This window comes from Halyomorpha halys, unplaced genomic scaffold, assembly GCF_000696795.3.
Source record: "Halyomorpha halys isolate HHAL.00 unplaced genomic scaffold, Hhal_1.1 Scaffold106.1, whole genome shotgun sequence".
Taxonomy (NCBI): domain Eukaryota; kingdom Metazoa; phylum Arthropoda; class Insecta; order Hemiptera; family Pentatomidae; genus Halyomorpha; species Halyomorpha halys.
Window position 1 is genome coordinate 1,066,733 of NW_027111449.1, and position 22,315 is coordinate 1,089,047.

At 32.8% G+C, this 22,315-nt stretch overlaps 2 long non-coding RNA genes across 3 annotated transcripts in view; one reads left to right on the forward strand and one right to left on the reverse strand.

The window, feature by feature from the left end:
- The window catches only part of LOC106677690 (uncharacterized), a 41,669-nt gene that overhangs the window by 10,937 nt on the left and 8,417 nt on the right, over positions 1-22,315 (reverse strand). The gene's annotated exons all lie outside the window — the stretch shown is intronic.
- Positions 7,389-20,662, forward strand: LOC106677689 (uncharacterized). The gene is made up of 3 exons (XR_001342644.2): positions 7,389-7,762; positions 9,529-9,830; positions 20,463-20,662. It is a non-coding gene; the product is annotated as an uncharacterized lncRNA (long non-coding RNA).

Below are 22,315 nucleotides of genomic sequence, written 5' to 3' on the forward strand. Positions count from 1 at the left end.
TATATATCGAAGAGAATAAACTAACTTCTGATGCATTGTTGAAGTGTTCAATTCACTTTACACATCCATAATTCAAAAATTTGATTCTCAAGTTATTTTCATTAGTGGTGTTATTATGACAATTAAAGTTATCATAAAGATTATATTCTTGAGGGAAATATCCGGACAAACCGAAGATGTGAAGAGAGGGTTACAAAAACTTTCGAGGCGAGAAGGAAAGGCGCACAAAATTTAAATCTTGGCCTACACAAATAGGGAGGGGTAAAACACCGGTTTGTTTCCTCTGCAGACTTATTGGAAAAGAAAGGATAAGTGAGAAAAAAAACATACAATTTAAGATGGCTTTTTTCTTTTTTAAGATCTCACATCAAATGTGTCAACGTATGTAAGGTTTCAACCGTTTACCTCCTTGACTCCGCTTCTATCACTGGGAAGTTATATCAGATGGTGCCAAGATATCCTGAATTATTATCTTTTATTCTTTAGTATAAAACGCCATAATACCCAGATTAAAATCCTCTATCTTAATTAAAATCCATTATTATTCCGAATTTCCACTAACCCAAGAGAAGCTGTTAAAAGACTTTATGGTGGGGAGGGGGTAGAGGGTATTGGAATATTTCCAAGTCAAAGGCGTTTCAGGGAACTCTTTTATAAAATATACCTCTATAAACAGTGTATATAAATTATTTTTTTAGATAATTGCCGATTTCATTAAATATCTTTACTAATTTTTGCAGTTTGAAACAAATCCAGGGGTCTTTAAATTATTGAGGAGGGTGACTCTCTTCTTTACTCCTTTTCCACGACCGGGTCTCAAAATTCCTTCTTGAGACTACACTATTGAATTAGTCTTGATGTAATAAATTGTATGTATAGCTAATATACTTAAGCTTAGAATTGGAGAACCTTAGTAATAAACCATTGTCTAACAATAAAATTCATTTTAAGCTAGACTTGCAGATCTGGTGATATATTGTTGATTTTTATATTTATGAAAAATCAATTATATCTTTTGTATCGTAACATAACTCTTTAAATTGGATAACCTTGAATGTTTAAAAATTACACAAATTGAGGCTTGTGATTTTTAGAAAAATAAGGAAAACACTTAGTTTTTTCTTGATAGTCGCTAAAACCTTTCCTTACGAAGGTTTTATGTTTCACAGAAGGACATATTTTATTCCCGTTGAATGCAATAGCTTAAAAAAAAAATTAAATGATAATCACTATGGTTCAGAAGTATATTTGATAAAATGCACAGAGGCATATGATTTGTTTTTAATATGTCACCATTTATAAATTTCCTTAAATAATATGAATTAGAAGAAATACTGCATGAATGCTCTGAAACCAGGACGATTACGATTCTTAAGAGAAAACTGGAAGCAATAAATGTTGAGGAACCCCCTAATCCTCTGAGAAATATAGCCATAGTTTTTTGGGGTCTCTGGGACTGAACCTTTACGACTTCGTACGTCTAGTGCTCACTCATAGCCATCAAACAGTCCTTCATTTAAACGACTTTTTTTTTTTGTTTGACTTTGAAGTTTGTTTTTAATAATTCATAACCAGTGATAGCCTGATTTTGAGAGTAATAAAATAAAATGGTTTATATTGCTATACTTATAAGAACTATATTCAACAAATACGTGCTAAGAATTTATTCGAAACCTGATTAGTCTTAGGTAGTCATTTTACGCTCTGAAACAGCCTTGCTACATTTAAGAGTTATTTAAAATCTTTCTACCATTTTATTACAACATATATTTTTAAGAAACTCCTTAACCACAGCCCTGGGTGGATCTAGGGTCGAGAATATGATATGAAAATGTTTCTAGATTACGTTTAGGTGGGTTGCTGATCCGTCCAAAATAAACCGCCAGATATTTCCTGCGACTCATGAAGATCAAATACCCACTTTATTGAAACTGCTTATTTTTCTCGTTAAGCCCTTTCCACTTCAGAGTTGATCTACCGAAAAATATGTACTTGGTGCTGAGTGGTGAGAGAAAGAGGTTATGGTATGACTTTTGTTTTTTAAAAAAAACTCAATATAGTGGTAAAATATTCACAAAAAAAAAAATAGTATAAAATTAGTAAGATAAAGTTATAAATAATTAAATGCAAGTCTTCCTCAGCATAGATATAAATATAAAAAATGAACCAGTTAAAAAATACATAAATTAACATAATCATTTAGATTGGAAAATAATAATATACAATTTTACAATAATTTTTTTTTCTAAGACAACTATTAATTAATTAACTACAAAACAATGTCGTAGCTTTAGCTCTAATATTTCGTCACTCAAAAGAAAAATCTGCAATATTATTTTAAAACTTAAAAAATTATAATAAAAATCAAAGCATCATTCTAGAGACATCTCGGTACAACCATCGTTTTATAGGATATATATATTCTAGCTTTGCAGAATTCTTATGAGATATCTCTAGAATACTTATTATTATAGCATTATTATTATTATTATTATTATTATTAATGGTATGAAGTTTTTTTCGGAGTTATCACAGCTTAAGCGACGATAACCCATTCATAACAATAGTTATGAATGGTTTATCAAATACCGGTATCAAATTTTACTTCATATCGGAGTTTAATCAATTTATCCAATTGGTTTTGCCTTTTGTAACTACTAAGATTTCATTGAAACAGTTGAGCAGTTTGGCTACAGGTACTAATAACACTCATCAGGACAAAACGACTGGAAATCCATGACGAATCTTCTAATTTTCTTGATAAAATTCGAAAGGAACTAAGGGACAGTTATGCATAAACTGTATATAATAACATGAGCAGAAATAAAATAACAAAATTCCATTTTATTTTTATTTTTGGGCCGAGGATTCAATTATAAGGTATAAAAAAAATTGGGGTCGGTGTGCGCACAGGTTTCAGTTGCTAACCCATTCACGTCCCCAGGTTTTGTATAGATAAGTGGGGTCGTGTTCAAATTATCTTTATTCATTTGGTTTAAAAAAACAAAACAACATTATTAACAAAAAAATGTTTTCATTATAATATAAAATATTTAAGGGTTTATCAAGGCGGAAATAACGTATATAAATTTTGTTCCAGTTAAGAATAAGAAAATTAACAAAAGATAATATGCCGTAATGCAAAATTCGTCGGGAAAGACCGGGTTGTCTAGGATTTTCACGTTAGAATCTAAATTTTTCCCTTTATTTATCGATAAAATTAGTTAATATTTTGTATTTGCCTATTGTTTAGCATTGCTAAAAACGAGAGGTAGTAATGTTTATAAATAACAAAAATAAAAGGTACTTTACTGGAAGATTTTCTTCAAATTTGCCATTTAAGACTGTTTAATGAGGAAAAGACAGATGTAGTGTTAAAAACTTATCTACTCATTGATTCACCGATGCGTTAGAGCTGTTATGAAAAAACTAAAAAAAACGCACATTTTTTTTAGTTTAAATAATTATTTCTGAAACTCTTTATCTTAAAAACTCATTCTAATCTAAAAATATACAAATAGGAATAATAAATGATAGTTTTTATAAAAATTAAGAGAAATATATGAAATAGTATATGAAACATAGGACAATTTATGATTGGACCAGATGATGACAAATGTCCGAAACGTTGCCCAATAAATAAAGTTGTAATAAGTGTTGAGGGTTTTCCTTAAACAGAAAAAAAAAATGATGCCAGATATTGAACCCTTAGACACCAATTACATAATGAAGATTATTTCTAAAACGAATGGGGAGAGAATTCATAAAATCGTCTTTAGGATGCAGCTCCCCGCTTGGAAAATGAGTTTAGGAGTTTCTAAATTTCTTCTAAATCTAATTCTCAAGTATTTGATTTTGGGACCATATATTTTAATGCGCTATGCGTTGGTGTTGGTTTTTTATACCTCTATACTTTTTTCACAGTTTTCAAATTCTCCCATTCCTCAAAAAGTAGAGCTGCGATCAAATGCTCCGTTGGCCTGCCTGTAGGAAGAATATCGCCCCACGGAACTGTAAGGAATGTAATAAGAATGCAAGCTGGGTGGCCCCCTCCAAGACACAAGATGGCCGGAGCGCACTATCTTTGGGGCCATCTTCGTTTCGCCATCTTCTCATCCCTTCAGCTAATTACCTAACGTCATGTCGCTAAATATTTCCACTTCTCTCTTGATCCATTTTCTTTCTTGTTTTTATTCGGCCGTTAGTCGACAGCAGATCTATCGGACGATAGCCGCCGGTCACGGGCCATCTATTACGAGCACATCATATCTCGTCCCTGAGATAACATACCATGCATTATCGCGCTTCACAGGATATGTCACAAATATTTGTAACACTGAGTGGCGTAAATACATTAATTGTTCAGTTGCAAAGGAACGAAATGATTCAAAAGCCTCAATATAACACAATAAGTTATGATACATTTATAGAATCAAATTTGAAATTAATTTATATGTGTTTAAGTTGATATAAAATGAATATTAAAAGCTATTCAGATAATACGTAGTTTTCAAGTTGAGAAAAAAATAATTTTTAGGGTATTTTTTTATACTTCCGGAAAAAATTGGGTTAGTGAGGTTGAAATCTGCAATGAGTGACCTAAAAAACATAAATGAACAAATTTTCAGAACTTCTCATTTAACTGGATTAACGGTGATTGCTCCTAAACAAGGGTCGAGAAAAAAATGTAAGGAATTTACTCTAGTTAAGCTTAGTGTAGGATGATGTTTTTATAAAAATGCAGGGTTTTCACGTGATAGGAGAAAAAAGGAAATAACTTAATTCGTCAACGTTTTTTTATATTTCCAAAAAAAAAAAATCAGATGACTGCTAAAATTTGTTTCCAAAACTCTCTAAAACGTGGAAGTGCAAATTATAAAAAAATTCCTAGGATATACCCCAATTCCTTGACTATTCGATGAAACTGGGGTAGAGAATCATTACAAGTAGTTCATAGTCCCAATGATCGTAAAGTTTTTTTGAGATAAAATCTTCCATAGGAGAATAATAAGGAGCCCATAAAATAATGAGCATAAAATCCACAGAATGACTGCATTCCAAGTTAATCCGATCCGAAATAAAACAACTTTTCAGTTAGCTTTAATATTTTTATAAAATATACAATTTTTTGTAGGCTGTAGTTCCTTACCTGCTATTCAAAAAACAATTTTTTTAAAAATAATTCATTTGCTTTAAATTGTCCCTGTAATCCCTTTTTTTTAGCCTAAAAGGGATTGAGATGGTCAGTTATGGATCATTTTCTTTAATACATGCTCAAATGTATTTTTCCGTGCATTTCGAAAACCGTTCATCAACTTGGTCCTATTTCCAGGAAAGTTAGGATTGGTGTAAATCTAATCTAATACGATTCTAACATCTATTTTTGCTAATGCATGAGCATATGTATTTTTCACGCATTTCTATGGTATGTACATTTCGAAATCCGTTCATCAAAGTACGGTCCGCGTCGGAGCAAAGTTATGATTTGTGTACAAGTAATCTGCTAACGATTCTAACCTCTATTTTCGTTTACGCATGCGCAAACGTATTTTCCTTGACACATCTTTCTTTCGAAACAGGTATGATCTGATTAGTTGGGTCCAGAGTTGGAGGAAAGTTGAGGATTAGTGTAAAAATGGTGTAGTGCCAAAAAGGCAATTTTCTGCTCGCGCCTACATTTCAAAAACATTTCGGTTAGTAGATTTTGTTCTGAGGAGAAATTTCTGCGGGAAATGAAATATTCAGGAAATATATTAAGAACATCGGTTCCCAACCTCTTTTTACCATAGCACTTGTTGGGACAAAAAAAAATTCCCAGCCCTCTTGTTGGGCTAAAAACATTTCGCGGCAATGTTGTCGAGCTCAAATAATGTAACCAAAATTATCCTTAGGGCAGTTGATAATGTAGAAAAATAAGAAGTACAAAATAAATGTTCGAATTTCCTATTTTCAATAAAATTGTTAGTAGTAATATTTTGAGAAAGTGACACTCACTTACACCACCCTGCCATACACTTGGGACACCTCTAGGTGCTTCGGCACCCACTTGCAACTGAATAAGTGGTTGGGAAGGTATGCTGAAATGTATCCTTGGTAGACGTATTGTTAATTAGGATTAAAAAATAATAATACTGCTGTTAAATAATGAGACCACTGTAAAACTTGATTTTGTTGTGTTGGCAATGCCCAAAAATGGACTTACATCTAACATTTAGTAAATAGATTTTTGAACATTCTGACACAATAAAGGTAATTTTACATAGTTTACAGTTGTGTCATTATTCTTCCGGACCAGCGATATGCCCTTATTAGCTTCAAAGCTGATAAATATCTATCATATTGGAAATAGAAACTTCTGGAAAATTTAAAAAATAAAACAAAAAACGGGCCAAATGGAACGTAAAGAGTTCTATTAGGGCTCAATTTTTTTTTTTAAATTTTAGCCTCAAGTTAGAAAATGTTTGTGAATTCATAACATTCTACATACAAATTGATAGACCTCGATATTAACTGAATTGAAATAACTAAGATAGGTTTATTTATTACCATATGTTGGTTAAGCAAACAGTGAATCAGTTCTTATTTTTGGTGTTTCTATATCCTGCTAAATATGACTGAGTTATTTAGCGAATGGAAGATTCGGGAATTGCATCAAGCATTCACATCAGTAGATGGTAGTAGTCACAAAGGTGTCATCGACAGTCGTCGTCTTGGTATCGTCATGAGGCGACTAGGACACTTAGTGACGGACGAAGAAGCAGAAGCTTTGATGGATGAAGTTACTGATCTACCAGGGGAAATCACGTTTTCGGACTTTCTGACATTGATGGCAACCAAGATGAAGCAAGTGAACACCGAGGATGTTATCCAGGAGGCTTTCGACGTTTTGGACGCGGATGGAGACGGTGAAATAAAAGTGGAGGAATTAGAGAGGTCGTTGACGAGGCTGGGGAACAGGTTGACATCCAGAGAGTACAAGGAAATGGTAACTGTTATGGGGTTGGGTGAGGACGACCAGGTCAGCTTCAAGAATTTCAGGAATATTATTGCAGACTAGCTCCAAGATCATTATTAATATAATAATAGTTATTACTAATAATTAAAGTTGGCACAAAGTGAACTTTTCTTTAAAAAATAAATATTACCAAGTTTAATAAAGTCTATTGTTCTTTTTTAAATAATTCAATCGGATTATTAGTGCTAAGTACAAATGAGTTTAGTTTTATTTAGAATTTTAATACAAAATTTGCTAAACTTTCTCTTGAGTGATCTCCTATTTAGTTTTGTAGACTAAAGTCTTATCAATCTTCAAAAAACTTCATCATCACTGTAAACATTATTTAATTGGTGATTTTTCATGGAAAACCCTCAGAAATAGTTCATATACATCTTAAATTCAGTTTGATTCCAGTATTAATTCTCATATGTTATCTCTTGATACCACACATATGACTTTCGGCGACTGAAGTATTACATAAAATATAACCAAAAAAACTACGATTTGAGCCAATGTCAAAATTGAAAACCTTATAAAAATACAAAAATTTCCTTAGTTGGATGTGTCAAAATTCTCAATGTCACAGATATCTTTCGCACGTGCTTATTTCTCCAACAAATGCGATTCCATGCAAAGTATACCATTACTGAAGAAAATGGCTAACCGCCGATCAAGGTTTGCGAAAAGAAAATTATTTAGGATTCAGGAAAATGATCCTGCAATACCTTCGTGGGAGACCCTCAAGTATGTCCTTTTGAAAGAGATGTGAGTACGAAAACAGTTTCCAACTGCCAACCATAAAATGGCCAACCATAAATAGAATAGAATGATTTGTAACAGAACATATGTTTTTAAACTAATAATTATATAAACTATATTAATTAAATCATTTACAACTTAAAAGTAGGTATTGATTATTAAACCTCATCTTTCATTGAAAACCTCCATTACTTTGCATTCTCCCTAACTTGCATCTTGCGAACATTCTCAGGGCTACTCAAAAATACAGAGTAAGGGTGACTCTGTCAGATAGGAATTAAATAAGTTACCACTAGAAAAAAATGGAATATATCAACTTTACTGGTTTGGACAAGTGTGCAAAAGATAGGAAATCGATACTAGATAGTAAAATAAAGTTGAAATTTGAAATTCTAAAAGCCGTAAGTTGATTTTACAAAAGCTTTTGATTGTGTTCCACATTCAATAATAGTCCAATAAAGTAAGAATAAATAAACATTAAATTAATTTTTTCTCAGATTTATATGTTATTAACATAACCCTTTCATCCCCTCATGTCTTTAATTTAAAACGAGTTTATGCAATCTTCTTTTGTTTTCTTGTCTGAAAGATTTTTAATTTTAGAGAAAAACTTTGGAGTAAGCTTTGCATGTTCATCGCCTCTAGAATATTCTCTCTGTGGAATGATACTATATTTTGTGGGGGAGGTGCTCCATACTCTGTATCTGTCCTGTGTGGCACGCCACGGATTTGAGAGTCTTCAATTTATTTAGGGATATGATACACCTCTGTTGAATAAACTCCGGAACTATGGGGAAAAAAGGGCTTTCCGAAACTCCCAACCGTTTTTCAAAGGGTTTTTCAAACTCCCAACCAGGAGGGTCTGGTAAAACCCTGCTAAAGAACTTCCTCACTACTGATGTAATATTACTTATGTTTTCTCTAGTCCATCCAGCTCTATAATCCACATAGCGGAAAAAAATATATTTGAAGAATCGGAGTTTAGCTACCTTGCTGTTATCGTGCTTGCCAATGAGGGTAGCAGATATTTGTTAGAATACATCTTTGGCATCCAGAACACTTGTAATATTTATGATCGTAGAATTTAAATCTTCAAAACTGGCCTCTGGGATCTTGAAAAAAAATTGGAGATAATGCAAAAGCATAGCAACATATCTGATCTCATCTTGGATGTGTTGATGTGTTCCGTTAATGTGTAACTTACAGGTGGAACCAGCAACCAGGAGTATGTTATTGCAATAGCTTAAATTGTAAAAGTTGGCAGGTATCATATTTTAGAAGCCCGGACTATACCTTACGGTATAGTATATATCTTCCTTTGTAGACCATAAACAGCCATTCTGCTCCATTTTCCTATATTCAGTCCTGAAACAATCCTGCAAAGTGAAACGTCGATAACTAATGAATAATTCATGGGGTATTTTTGTAACAATATTCCAATATACATCTTTTCATTTCAGGCCACAACTAGGGGCAAATTACCTCAATTTCTTCAACTTCAACTTCACTCCAAAATAAAGATTATTCATTTTATCAATTTTACTTTAACTTCGCCCACACTTGATTTAAGATGAACCGTTTTTTAAATGTAATCGATTACCTTGTATTTAAATTTTAGGGCTTCCAGATTATTATGTTATTGTTATTATATGTACTTGCTGTAGTTTTTGGATAGTATTTAAATGGAAAATAATTGAAAATCCTCCATTAGCGACAATTTAATTGGTTTTATTTTTTCTCTCTCCCTGATTCATGTTTTATTTTAATCGAAGACGTAGGTTGGAGTGGAACAGCGTCCTGTTCGACGTGATGACACTCCAGCTGTCCATTCTGGTTGGGATATCCTTGCCGATCGTCATTTACGTCCTCAGCGCCTGGTCCTTGGTCTTCACCCTTCAGGAAGGTCTCAAAGGACCTCTTTTGGCGGTGTCGGTCCTCGTCCTGACAACGCTCTCCTACATCTTCATCATACAGTACTTGGTTTTCTGGATACGCGGAAAGTTACTACAATTCAGTTTGGGATGAAGAATACACTTTCAGTTCCTATTTCCAGATGATTAAATATTTTATTAAGGTAAGATTATTTTTTTATCAATATTAAAAGATATACATATTAACCAAAGGGATCGTATCAGTGACTGTTGACAATGATATCATTGTATCGTTTTGTATATCACTTTATGTGGTTCATTGCAAGCATTTCTTAACACTATTGAGATGTTGCTTGGTATTCCTACTTGCCTCCAATAGATCTTGTTCAAAACCGTTTTTTCAGCGTTTTCATCTTGAGTGTATTTGTAAACCATTCTTGATAATGTGTGCATGGGTCAGTTTTGAATATTCAGTTATTTAAAATTACTCTGCGGAGGCTGAGACTCTAAAGCTATTTGTCTGGTGGTGTATAGGTTAAAGCAGGTCTGTGAAAAAATTAATTATCAATGAACTGTGACTGAATTCTCAGGGATATATTATATTTATCGGTGCTTCATTTATAAATAAATAAAGGTTCACTGTATTCTTGTAGATAAACGCTGTTACACTTTCTTATAGTTGTGATATTACTAGCATAACAGATATCTGGCACTTGCAAATTGGCCTTTAATTAAGATACTACCTTTAATATAAAAATACTCATCTCTCCTATATGTTTAATAGCTTCAGAGTACTATTTCAATAATTTCAATCACAGGTCATAGAAACAGAAAATCAATTGAATATTTTCTTTTATTTTTTTCATAATTTTCCGTCGCGTAATATTGTATTGAGTTCTATCATCACCATATCAACATTCAACTAACCCTAAGATACGCATAATTAGCCATGCCTTATCCTATCGTAAACATCTAAATTAAAATCACAAACATCTCTTCTTATTTTTAAAACAATTCTCAGGTCACTACTGATCTACAAATGTGAAGACAAGGGAGCGGCATCCTTTACGAAAAGGAAAAAAAATGCAATGATTTCAGAATAAGGTCCTAAGAATTCTAGTGAATGCTCCTTGGTTTGTAAGAAATAGCCAATTGCATCTTGAACTAAAAATGGCATCATTAGACGATTTCATAAAAAAATGATTCAAAAATGAAATTCCACTCCCAGTTACCAGCAGTCAAAGGAGTAACTTCCAACTTGGGAAATGCAACCTCATCCCGAAGACTGAAGCTCAGATTGCTGCAGGACATTCTGTTATAAATTCTATATTTATCTATTTCTATTGTTGCCATTACTATTATTTTATTTATTTTTACTCTTCGTATTTTTCTTAAATTACCTTTTTTTTTTTTTTTTGGGAGTCAGTTATTTATTTTGTCAAATCAATAAATGTCATTTTTTTTGATTAACTTTTCTTTTTTTTTTTTTTCTGTTATTATCTATTTCTCATTATTTTTATCTATTTCTTTTATTTTATTTTGTATTTATGTATATAATTTTTATAATTCATCGTGAATATTCAATATTTATATCGTTTTGAATAGTTAGGGGTGTCTTTTGGATGAGACTAAATAAACCCCCCTCCCCACCCAATAATCAATTGTTGAACAAAAAAAAAAATCGAACTGTAATATCAACCATGTAAGGCCCACCAGGCCGATGATGATTGATGATCTCCTTTCTTTCCTTTAGGAATACAACTAAATAGTCGAGTAACTAAAAATTGTCTATATGGGTTTTGTATAATTCTTGGCAACCGTGCATTGATATCCTACATAGTACGTGCAAAGAACTTGAAATAATAAATTTAGGAAATTACGATTCTCTACGATTATTACTAAAATCCTGAAGTTTAAAAAAAATCAGCCTGTAAGTAAACAGCTGATAGTAGTTTCGATAAGGTGTTAGGACAGTTGGTCGCTTTCACGGTTTCCTTGCACACGTGTGCTAGTTCTCACGGAATTCTTCTATTTACCTTTCAAGCATTATAAATAAACCTTTAAATATTTTTTTCATGTAGATTTAAAATTTTAATATTTAAATCTTTCTAGAGAAATTTCAAATGAAAATATTTATAATAGAAAAAACATGTAAATATATAATGAGTAAATATAATACAAGTAGTTTAAAAGATTTTTTTTTTTTAATACAAGCTTAAATTTGAATAGATCAAGTTGGAATTCTCATAAAAGCCCGAAAAAGAGAGGAAACTGCGCGTCAATTGTTCCAATTACTAGACAAGCTATAATATAAAAGGACTGATTTACACGACTATATTAAGGTCTATCTGAACTTAAGAAGTTGAGCCAATAGCTCCTATAGGTAACCCATCGAATTACTCTCTTATCTAATTCTTAAAGGGGCCGCACCGTAGCTCGGGGTTAGGCGCAAGTCTCACGTTCTGAGGTCTGCGGGCTGTGCCGGTTCGAATCCATCATTGGACGTAGACCTTTTCATCGAGTGGCCGTCCCTCGAAATGAAAAACTTGATCCCCAACCATGGTTGTTAGAAATAGGTTGGTCACCTGTAGATAACTAGGCGAACATCACCATCACCTTCAACAAGGATTGCCTTAAAAAAAAAATCCCTTAGTTCCATACTTTAGACCAATGTACCAAATATAGCCGATCACGTCCCAAACAGTTATCAATCCTCCCATAATAAACTCTCTAGCCAACCAGATGTATTTGTTTTTGCTTCCATTCCTCTTCTATTCCTAATAACCTAAGTCGCCTGAAAAGAAGATGGCTTCGATACCTAATGTAGAAATTTTATTGGAGTGCTCCCTATTGATAGTTTCTTCACAAAGCCATTAGAGCTTATCACATTTACTTTTTGTATTTTTAGCTATTTGAAATATAGTTTTAAGTTTCAAAGAAAAACATTTGAGTAGGAATTCACCTATAATTTGTCCTGCCCTAAGGCCAGTGGAGGGCCGAAGATTGCTTTTTTCTCTTTTCTCTTTCACGGGAACCTCATAAAAGAGCACTAACATGATTTAAGAATTTTATGAAACCAATCTTACCCAACCGATTACCATTACACAGCGTGAGGCATTAGAGTTAATAATTTTTCCTAGTTATTAGTACTTGTGGTTGTCGAAGGAGTAAGATTGAATATTTAAAGGCAGATTGGAAAAAGCAATGTTGCGTCGATAACGTTCGGGATGAGGCGAATTCTTGGACGAATTCGAATTCGGAAAATCTTTTATTTTCTTTACAAGTCCGACGTTTCGGCCAATTCGGCCATCGTCAAGGACAATCTATCACAAAACAGCTTTTATTACATCTATGATCCTCAACAATTCAAGGTTTTTGAGACTATTATGGATAAAATTTAAATTATTTATTTAAACAATATTAACCAGTCTTAAGAGTATTTAAGATTATAAATAAAATTTAATTTCATTGTGAAATTCAATTAGTGTTACTTGAAGAGTGAAAAATTAAGCGGAATTGTGTGTATCATCAAATCTATATCTTAAAGTCTTTACTTTTTTAAATCTAGACAATTAAATTGTTTACAATCTAATAAATATGCATATGCAATATACAAGCGTATGATGAGGAGTTTTGACCAAACGACAAATGACAAATGAAGGGTTTTTATCGAACACTAATATGTTTCATCAACACTAATATATCAAACACTAATCCAAATCTGAAAACTGAAAGTTTTTAAACTAATTAAAGTTCAACTCTGAACTTTTATTTAGTTTATTCCAAAATTTTAATTTTCACGAGTCAGATATCTGTTACAAATAAACATTTTCATTACCTACATGAGATACTCCCATTATAATTTTTAAATAATTTCTTTCCAAAAATGGATATATTGACTTTTGAAAAACAAAATCACTCAAATATCTACAAGCTAGATGTTTAAATGTATAATAAATGTACAAATCAGCAATCTACATATTTAAATTAAATTTTTTTAATTAAAGATTGAGAACGCGGATTTATTTCATATAATTCTATACAAAAAATTAATGAATAATTCGAAATTAATGTATATCTCTGTTGTTTTTTCTCATTTAATTTATAAGAAAAATGCGTAGAGTAAAAATGTTCAGAATATTTATAGATTGTGGTGTGCTTAAACAACTCCTCTGTTGCTTCTGTTCTTAATTTTCAACCATCCCATAATCTTTTTTTTTTTTTACATCCCTGATTTATTTTTAAAGTTGTGCATCTGACAAAAATGGTTTTATTTATTTATTTGTTTTAAGTATTTCATAGATCGTACTATAAGTCAGCCCCACTGCTTTAGGTACAGGCTGTAGAACTACTCTATTAAAAAAATTAACCCAATTACTTACTACCTTTGTCCAATTCAAAATAAAAACCTTTTTTAGAGTCAGATGTGTCACTATTAAAGCAAAGCAACGATATGTCACTAGTCCGTATTCTACGACTTATTGCCTCTTATAAAAAAGAAAACGACCTTTTCTATCCCCCCCCCCCAAAAAAAAATATTTTTTTCTTTTTTTCGTTCAGATTTTTTTAACCCACTTAACAAATGGTTCGTATCTAATAGGGACTAACAAAAATATGAATTTTGTATCTGTCTATCTGTCTGTTGACGCCATAGAAAAACAAAAACAAGAAGAAAAAAAAAATCAGACAAGTCAAAACAGTGTTAATGAAAGAGACTTCAACCCTTCCGGCATTTTTTGTCAACGAGCAGGAATAAGAAAGCCAGTTTGAAAGGAGGGGTGGCAAATTAGGCAACTCGTTTAGGGACAAGGCAAATATAAAAACTGACTTGTCATCCTCATTCCACCTTGGCTTAGTAACCATCTGTGAAATTAACAGAAAAGTTTTAGTCTTTATATTTTTTGAAAACATAAACAATCTCTAATGAATTATAAGTTTTGTAGATAGCCTGTTTTCCTTGTTAGCTGAAATTTTGAAATCGAACGCTTATTAACCTTATATTAATATATGTATTTTTAAGAAGAATAACATAATAAATATACTTAAATACTTTAGAAATAATTACCATAGACAAGTTTTATTCTTCTTTTTATTTTGGTATTCAACCAAGTAGAGTAACTCACCTTTATTTTTTCCAAAGTATTGTGTAAAAGTTCTTTTTGATAACAAGGACCGTCAATTTTATCAAAGGAATGAATATAGAAAGCTCTCATTGAACTCCAATGTATAGCATTCATAACTCAAATTTGGAAACCTCTGTTCGTTTTTCCCCTGCGCCCTCTGTATATATTAAAAATTATTTATGTAGGTAATTGACGATTTATAAACAAAAAATAAATTAATATACTCAATACTATGTGGTATAGGAATATTTATTGAGTGTAAATAAAAAGGTAGAGTCTGGATTATCTCTCTAGGAAGTCTGGTGAGTCAATTCATTTAAAATTTTTTGATGTTAATGACTTTCATTTTTGAATGAATTATTTATTTGAATGAATTAACGTAACACCAATTTTCATCCTTATATATTTTAATTTATACAATAATAATCACCTCATGATTTCATATGGGAAATCATGTCAACCATTTGTGCATCTTCACTTCTCTCTAGCATAGCCATCACTCTACATTTCTTACTACCTCTTTGGACCTTATCTCATGTCTAGTGTGCTGTTTGGTTACCTCCCTGTTTGATTGGTGTTACGTTAGTTTTATTATTGTTATAGGTTTTTAAAGTACATGAATATGGGACAGTGGTCCCGAAACGTTGTACAATGCCATGAAGAATTAATTAATAAATAATTCATTCAAAAATGGAAGTCATTAACCTCAAAAAATTTTAAATGAAAAAGGTAAGAGGTATTGCGCTTATAGGTTGTTGCTGGTCTTATTTTGTAACCGTAATTAATATTTACAAACTAACTGGAAACATGCATCTATCTTATGGTACTGGTAATAATGGGGGCAACGTATACTGCAAGTGGGCCTATTGGTCCTTTTTGCCAACCCCAAGGCAGACCAATGGAATGACTCTTTTTATGACTTTTATTCCTCTATATCGAACCTTTCTGATTTTCTAATGAAATTTACCAATCGGTAGAGCAAGTCTCATATTCTAGGATTCTATGACTGCCTCGAAGCCTATATCTTAGTGACGCGTACTGGTCACAATCTGCAATATAATGTAGGTTAGATTCCACGGTCTGTCACATAAGTGGCAGGTTTAATCGCGAACTACTCCACAAATATTAAAATTTATTTTAATTCTGCAGTGACGAGTAAGAACTATTACTAATCGAAACTCATTTCTGTTTAGGCCTAACATCCACTTAGTTCTAGAAGTAGAGGGTTTAGTTATTAGTATCTTGGCTTGTCTTAGCCCTATACATTCCCTTCACTCTTTGTCTGCTAACTTCCATGTCCAGTCAAGGACTTCTTTGCGCTGATGCCTTTTAGAGATGCGTAGGAATGGTTCTAGGTGCTCGGCCCCACTTCTAGCGAGCTGGCCAGATTTCTCATTACAAGTGATTCCCTTATGTTCGGGTCCTTAAGCTTTTTTGAGCTCCCCAATGACTCTAATGTCTTTTTTCACTCTCTCACCAATGACTATCTGAAAAGAGGGTGATGCATGTCCTTTCACAGATAATGGACTTCAGAGCAAGTAGCTGCTGAAAAAATGGTCAATACACCTTCAGGAAAAACAGTCGAGTATTTGCCTACTGCGAAGCTTAGTTCTAGGCCTGAATCTTCTATATAGACTCCTGCACCCGTTAGACCATTGGCATCATAGTTGTTTCTCTGTTTGTTTTAATTTTGCAGTAGTTTTAAATCTAAATCTTAAATTCTCAACCAAACAGACCACAGAGTGCTTATAGAAGAGATCTTGAATTGAATAATTTTTTTTTTTTATCAAATCATTAGTTTTATGAAACAAAAACTGGGTCCTATAATTCTTAAATATTATTTATATGAGGGCATAGTCTTGTAGTTCTCATTTGGCTAGTATTTAACAGGCTGGACAAAACCTTCAATACTCCTTGATATACAGTAATTTGTTTTTTAACATTTCATTGAAATAGTACAATCTGCCACACTCTAGGGCCATAAGTATTAGGGCTGTCATATTCAATCAAACCATGTAAACATAAAATAATAAAAAAAATAAACGAGGAGAAGATGGTTGGGGGTGTGGTCAATAAGTCATCCATAGTCCAACTATCTCTCATGATTATGACAATAAAAAATTAAATTCCATCTCCCGCTATTATGGAAGAGTTGAAGTAAATCTATTCTTCTACCAAGTTATCCAAAACGCTGTCCGTCATACATCTTTGATCTTCTTCGATTTAAATCATCCATTCATTCTCGCAATACCCGTTCTCGATCCTCAGATTTGTATAAAACGGCCAACTGAGCAATAGCTGTTTGACAAATCTTTCATTGCCAGATCCTTCTGCCTATTTCCATCTCTATTTTCGTCATTCCAGTACCCTTCCCAACCTTAAATCTCGCCTATTCCTTCACTATTTCTTCATCCAAATCCAATTCAATTAAAATGAATGCTGTTATGTTCAAAACATAATTTTTAAATCGATTAAATTAAATCTGTACCGCTACAACCCATCAAAGGTCAAGGGTGCAGTACTTTGTAAAGAAATACTGTTACTAGACCAACGGTTGTGCAAGGAGGTGATTTGGTCAGAATCATGCTCAACCACCAGCTATTTTCCCATACCGTTTTGTTGATATCAATAATCAGCAATATCAATAACACATTCACTTCGTGCTTTTTGGACTATTATGACTATGCCTGGTTTGTTATTAAGCTTGGTGTGACGTAATCAATGAACAATCCAAATATTCTTCAGAACTTGTCGATTGTTTGAATCAGAACTTGTTCAGTATGGCCCTCCCTACTGTTGGTTAAATGAATCACTGCATGGTCGTATTTACCATGATTTTTCTAAATCAGAAATAAACTGGGATACTTCTATCAAGTGGCTTAAAAAATGATATTTATTTCCCGAAACGGAAGAGTTCATTTTGGCCATTCAGGATCAGGTGGTTGCGACCAACGCTTATGGGAAACATAAGTGTGTAGAAGACGTTGATGACTATTGTCGCTGATGTATGACCGCAGTAAAATCTATACACCATATATCACCTGGATGTCAAGAGTTGGTGAGTAAAGAATACCTTATTCACTAAGCACCGGAGTTTTATATAAAATGCAAGGTCACCCAGTTTCTTATTATCGGTATTGCATGCCTTTATGCTTCCGTGAAATTCAAAGCGGTGAATGCATTGTCCAACAACCTTATTGCTGACCACACAGGGGAATTACACTGCAGAAAACTTAATCTTAAGTTATTTTCTTGCCGCTGCAGCTACTTAACAGACTAATTGCATTCCTCCTAGGTAAAAACATCCTCTCATTTGAAGATTTGGGGTGTCTTTTCCTGGCTGAGGTAGAAAGGACTCGTACATTAAAATACTAAAAGTGTAAATATATTGTCAGTTCTGAAATAGTCCATGTATTTATTGGTTTAAGTAAGTTACCTGCTGACAGATAGGTTTTGAGGAGTGTTCCAATTCGTCATTTGAATACGCAGATAATATAAAAATAATAATGATAAAAATTATCATTATTATTTTTCATGAATTTCAGATGCTGGCAAAAACGTAAACATTTATAAGCGTCTGAATGAATCTGTTAGTTGTTTTATTGTATCATTTTCTTTTCTATCCACATCTACTTTATTAGTTATCTTATTTTGTTATATTATTGGGACAAAGAATGCTAAAAACGATGATGCAATTTTTTTTTTCCAACTTTGAATCAGAACTTCTTCAGACTTGAATCTTTTTATGCTCCGGTGAAATAAAATTTAAAGTGGTGAATACATTGTCCAAAGACCTTATTGCTGACCATATTGGGGTATTACTTTGCACATCTTACATCTTAGCATTAAGATGTTCCTTGACAGATTGAGGGATTGAGTAAGTTAATCCTTTACTGAAGTCTTCTGGGAGAACAACGGAATTGGTTATTGATTTCTGGTGATATGAAGCCAATACAGAATATGCACCAATAAAATAAAAAAATAATTTTTAATTTTGTCAGGATATAGGTGATTTCATTTGTCTACTCGGTTGCTGGATGTCATCTTCGTTTAACGGAATTTCATTCCCTGGTAAAACTGAGACTGCCTTTTTCCGAACCATGCTCATCCACGATCCATGAAAATCACAGTTTCGGAATTCATCATATCTTTAATCAGTAATCATCCGATTCCTTCTCATTGACTTGTAAAACACCTATATTGGATTTATAATTTAATGACACAGAAGGCCTTCTGCTTTTATGAAAACATCCAATTCTGCCTTCGCCTATTTTCAATCTCAGTTTATCTTCTTAACCTATTAGCGTTATAGCCAATTTCTTCTTCATACTGTTCAAATAAATATTCAATTTATTATTTAGTTCCGACTCCTGTACCGATCCTATATGTAGCACCATAATTCCGTCCACTTTTTCCTTTAGTTTAATGTAGCTACTTCTTAAGTAATTAGTCAAGATTCCTTAATCTTTTCTTCCATGTTGCTAATTTTTGACTGCTCGCTGTTTCTTCTCTTCAGTTGCTGTTGATGAACATTCCTTAATCAAATCTAATGCGATAGCCACTGACCTTGCACCAATATGTATCCAACGATGGATATATTTTATGTCTGAATCAAGTGCTAAGCATTCGGACAAAACCAAGTCGAATAAATTTTGAAAATATGAAAAATAACTGTACATTTGTTGTTCACACCATTTCTTCAAAATAATATTAGAAATAGCTAGTTCGTCATGAGGAAAATGTCTTTCTTTTTCAGTTTCAAAATTAACGGCTCATATACGTGTATCAATGGTTGAAGGAAGATATATTCTTTAAATAAATCTTTAGTCCCGAAGATGAAACTTATTAATTTTCTCTATTGCGACATCATGAAGTGCATGTGCATTAAGACGCTGGCAGTTAGATTCCTCACAAGACCGACCGCCCCCTAGATGCCCGTGGATGATAGGACCATCTGGGTAATGATAGCCTTCGGGAAGATGCAAGAAGGATGGCCTCCGGGAATGACCCCTGGCCCCTCCTCATCTGTCAACTACCCACGTCCTCCCTGACAGCCGTTGAAACTGTCATTATTATTGATTCTCCGTGCTGGTCTGTTTCATATCGCTCAAGCACGACCTACACCATTGAAGCGTCCTTGCTAGGGAAGTAAATCTATCTAAAGAGAATTTAGCTAGAGGTGAGAATTAACGATGCGTATTTCAGGCAATGAAAAGACTCTCAGTCATTCTAAAATGCTTATTACTTCATTCCACTTTACACCTAAGATCTCATTTGTAATCCTAAAAGCTAGGTCCATCTTGAACGAAGTGGAAGCTCCGAAGAATTATGGTATGACCTGCATATTAGAGATGGGGTTATTATTTTTTTTAAAATTCCTTCAAACTATTTTCTGAACAAGTAAACTACACGCTAGTTAAAATGATTGATTTATTTTATATTTGAAAAGTAAAATCATGTATGTTCAAAGTATATTTATTTGCATATAGAAAGATGGTCAGGAAACACCTTGTAAACTATATTTGTTTCTCCTTTGACCGCAACCCTGACCATCTTCCTATATATCAATTTTTACGGTCAACTATATATACATATATTATATTTATTTACGTTTATATTTTCTTCTATCTGTGAAAAACTGCTCAATCTTTCTTAACACAATCATACTTCTTAGTTCATTATTAATTATTCGTTTCAATTTATTGATTATAGGTTAGGGAGCCTTATAGATCACAGCAATCTGGTAAAGATGACGCTGCTTTAAGAAAATTATTCCCTAAGTTTTATCAAAATTGGGTAAGTAATGCTGGTGACCACTGCTGCACTCCATTACCACGAAGAGAGACCCAGATATTTTCTGAAGGAGGCCCCGAATACAAAATAAAAAGGAAAATATATCCTTTCCAACGCTCTTTATTTGATTTTGATTTCCTAATGTTTTGCTACCACTGCCAACGAAAATAGAAACCCAACTGTTTTAAGTAGAATTCAACCAAGGTCAATGATATCTATCAAGAGAAAACTGCTAAGAAAATTGAGAATTAAATTGTCTCAAGCGGGATTTTAATACGAAAATTTTAGATCTCAATTGTACAATATAGAAAAGTTTTTTTTAAAATACACCATAGAAATCAAATTACGTTATAATATTGCTATTTTTATTACTCTCACTGTATCTTACTAATTACTGCTACCTTTGATTAAGATAAATATATGGAGGATATCACATAAAATTATTCCACGTTATTTATATATATATCATTATTAAGTATTGTTATATTCAGTCATGTTTGTTGAGGTATAAATTAAATAAATAAAAGAAGAATAAAAATATTCAAGGTAATTGTTTACCTCAGCTCCCCCAAAATGGCGGAAGCCCATTTTTCCGTGACGAGAGTGTACTGACAGTCCCGGACGGAGCCGACTATGGACGACTTAAGGAAGGTTACGAAATTAACCACCTTTCAAGAAGGAAAATTTCTGTCCCTGCACATTTACTCCTTTCTTCCTTTGTTAAAGGTAAGCTTATAATACACCACAATTTTCGGCAGCAGTTGCTATTATTTCTTCTAACTTATAAATATTTTATAATATATACGTTTACTTACTTCTTCAAACTTATAAATATTTATTATACGTTAGAAGAACTAAATTATAATACTTAGACTCTGTAACCTAATCAGATAAGTGCTTCTTATATATGGTACTAGCTGATCCGGCAATGCTTCGCTATTGCTATATTTGAGGATGTAAATAGGTTTAATATACATGGTTGATAATTATTAATGTATATTTGTTGTTTATTGTTGCTTAAAGGCGTAAAACCCTCTGGTCATCAACGCCTAGGGCATGCTATTATGACGAAGTTACACCCACAATAATAAAAAATATAATAATAAATAATAAATAAATAAAATAAAAAAAACAATAAAAATTAAAATCAAACAGGAGTTATAATTTTGAAAGAAGACGTCCTTTTAAAAATTTAAACACTAATGTAACTTTAGCTTCCTCATCTATGAGAGCTTCCGATAAATTTGGGGTCAGTCCTATCCTGTTTATTGTTGGCAAATAGTGAGAATATTCTTCAAAAATATGTTTAATCATGAGAATGGACTGACAATATTTGCACGTCGGAGGTGGCAGTTTTCTGATCAGGTGAGAGTGCGTGAGGAGAGTATGACCCATTCTCAAGTGGGTTAGAGCAACTTCCTCCCTGCGGTTGTTGCAGTAGGATGTCGACCATGGTTTTACTGATCTTTTGGTTAATTTTTTTATTTACTCGAAGAACTTTCATCCCACTTGGCCTGCCATCTTTCTAATATTTGTAATTTAAGGGGTGTACTGAGTTCTGATGGGGTAAGAACGGCGGTGCCTCTCTGGCAGCTTTGTCTGCGAGCTGATTACCAACAATGCCAATGTGGCTTGGAGCCCAATGAATGTATGTATTTAGTTAAATTAAACATATCGGTATACTTTATCATTATGATTTGTTAACATAACGTGATCCAATATATGTGATGACATTCGTTTTTAGCATCTCATGAAAGAAAGGTTGAAATAGA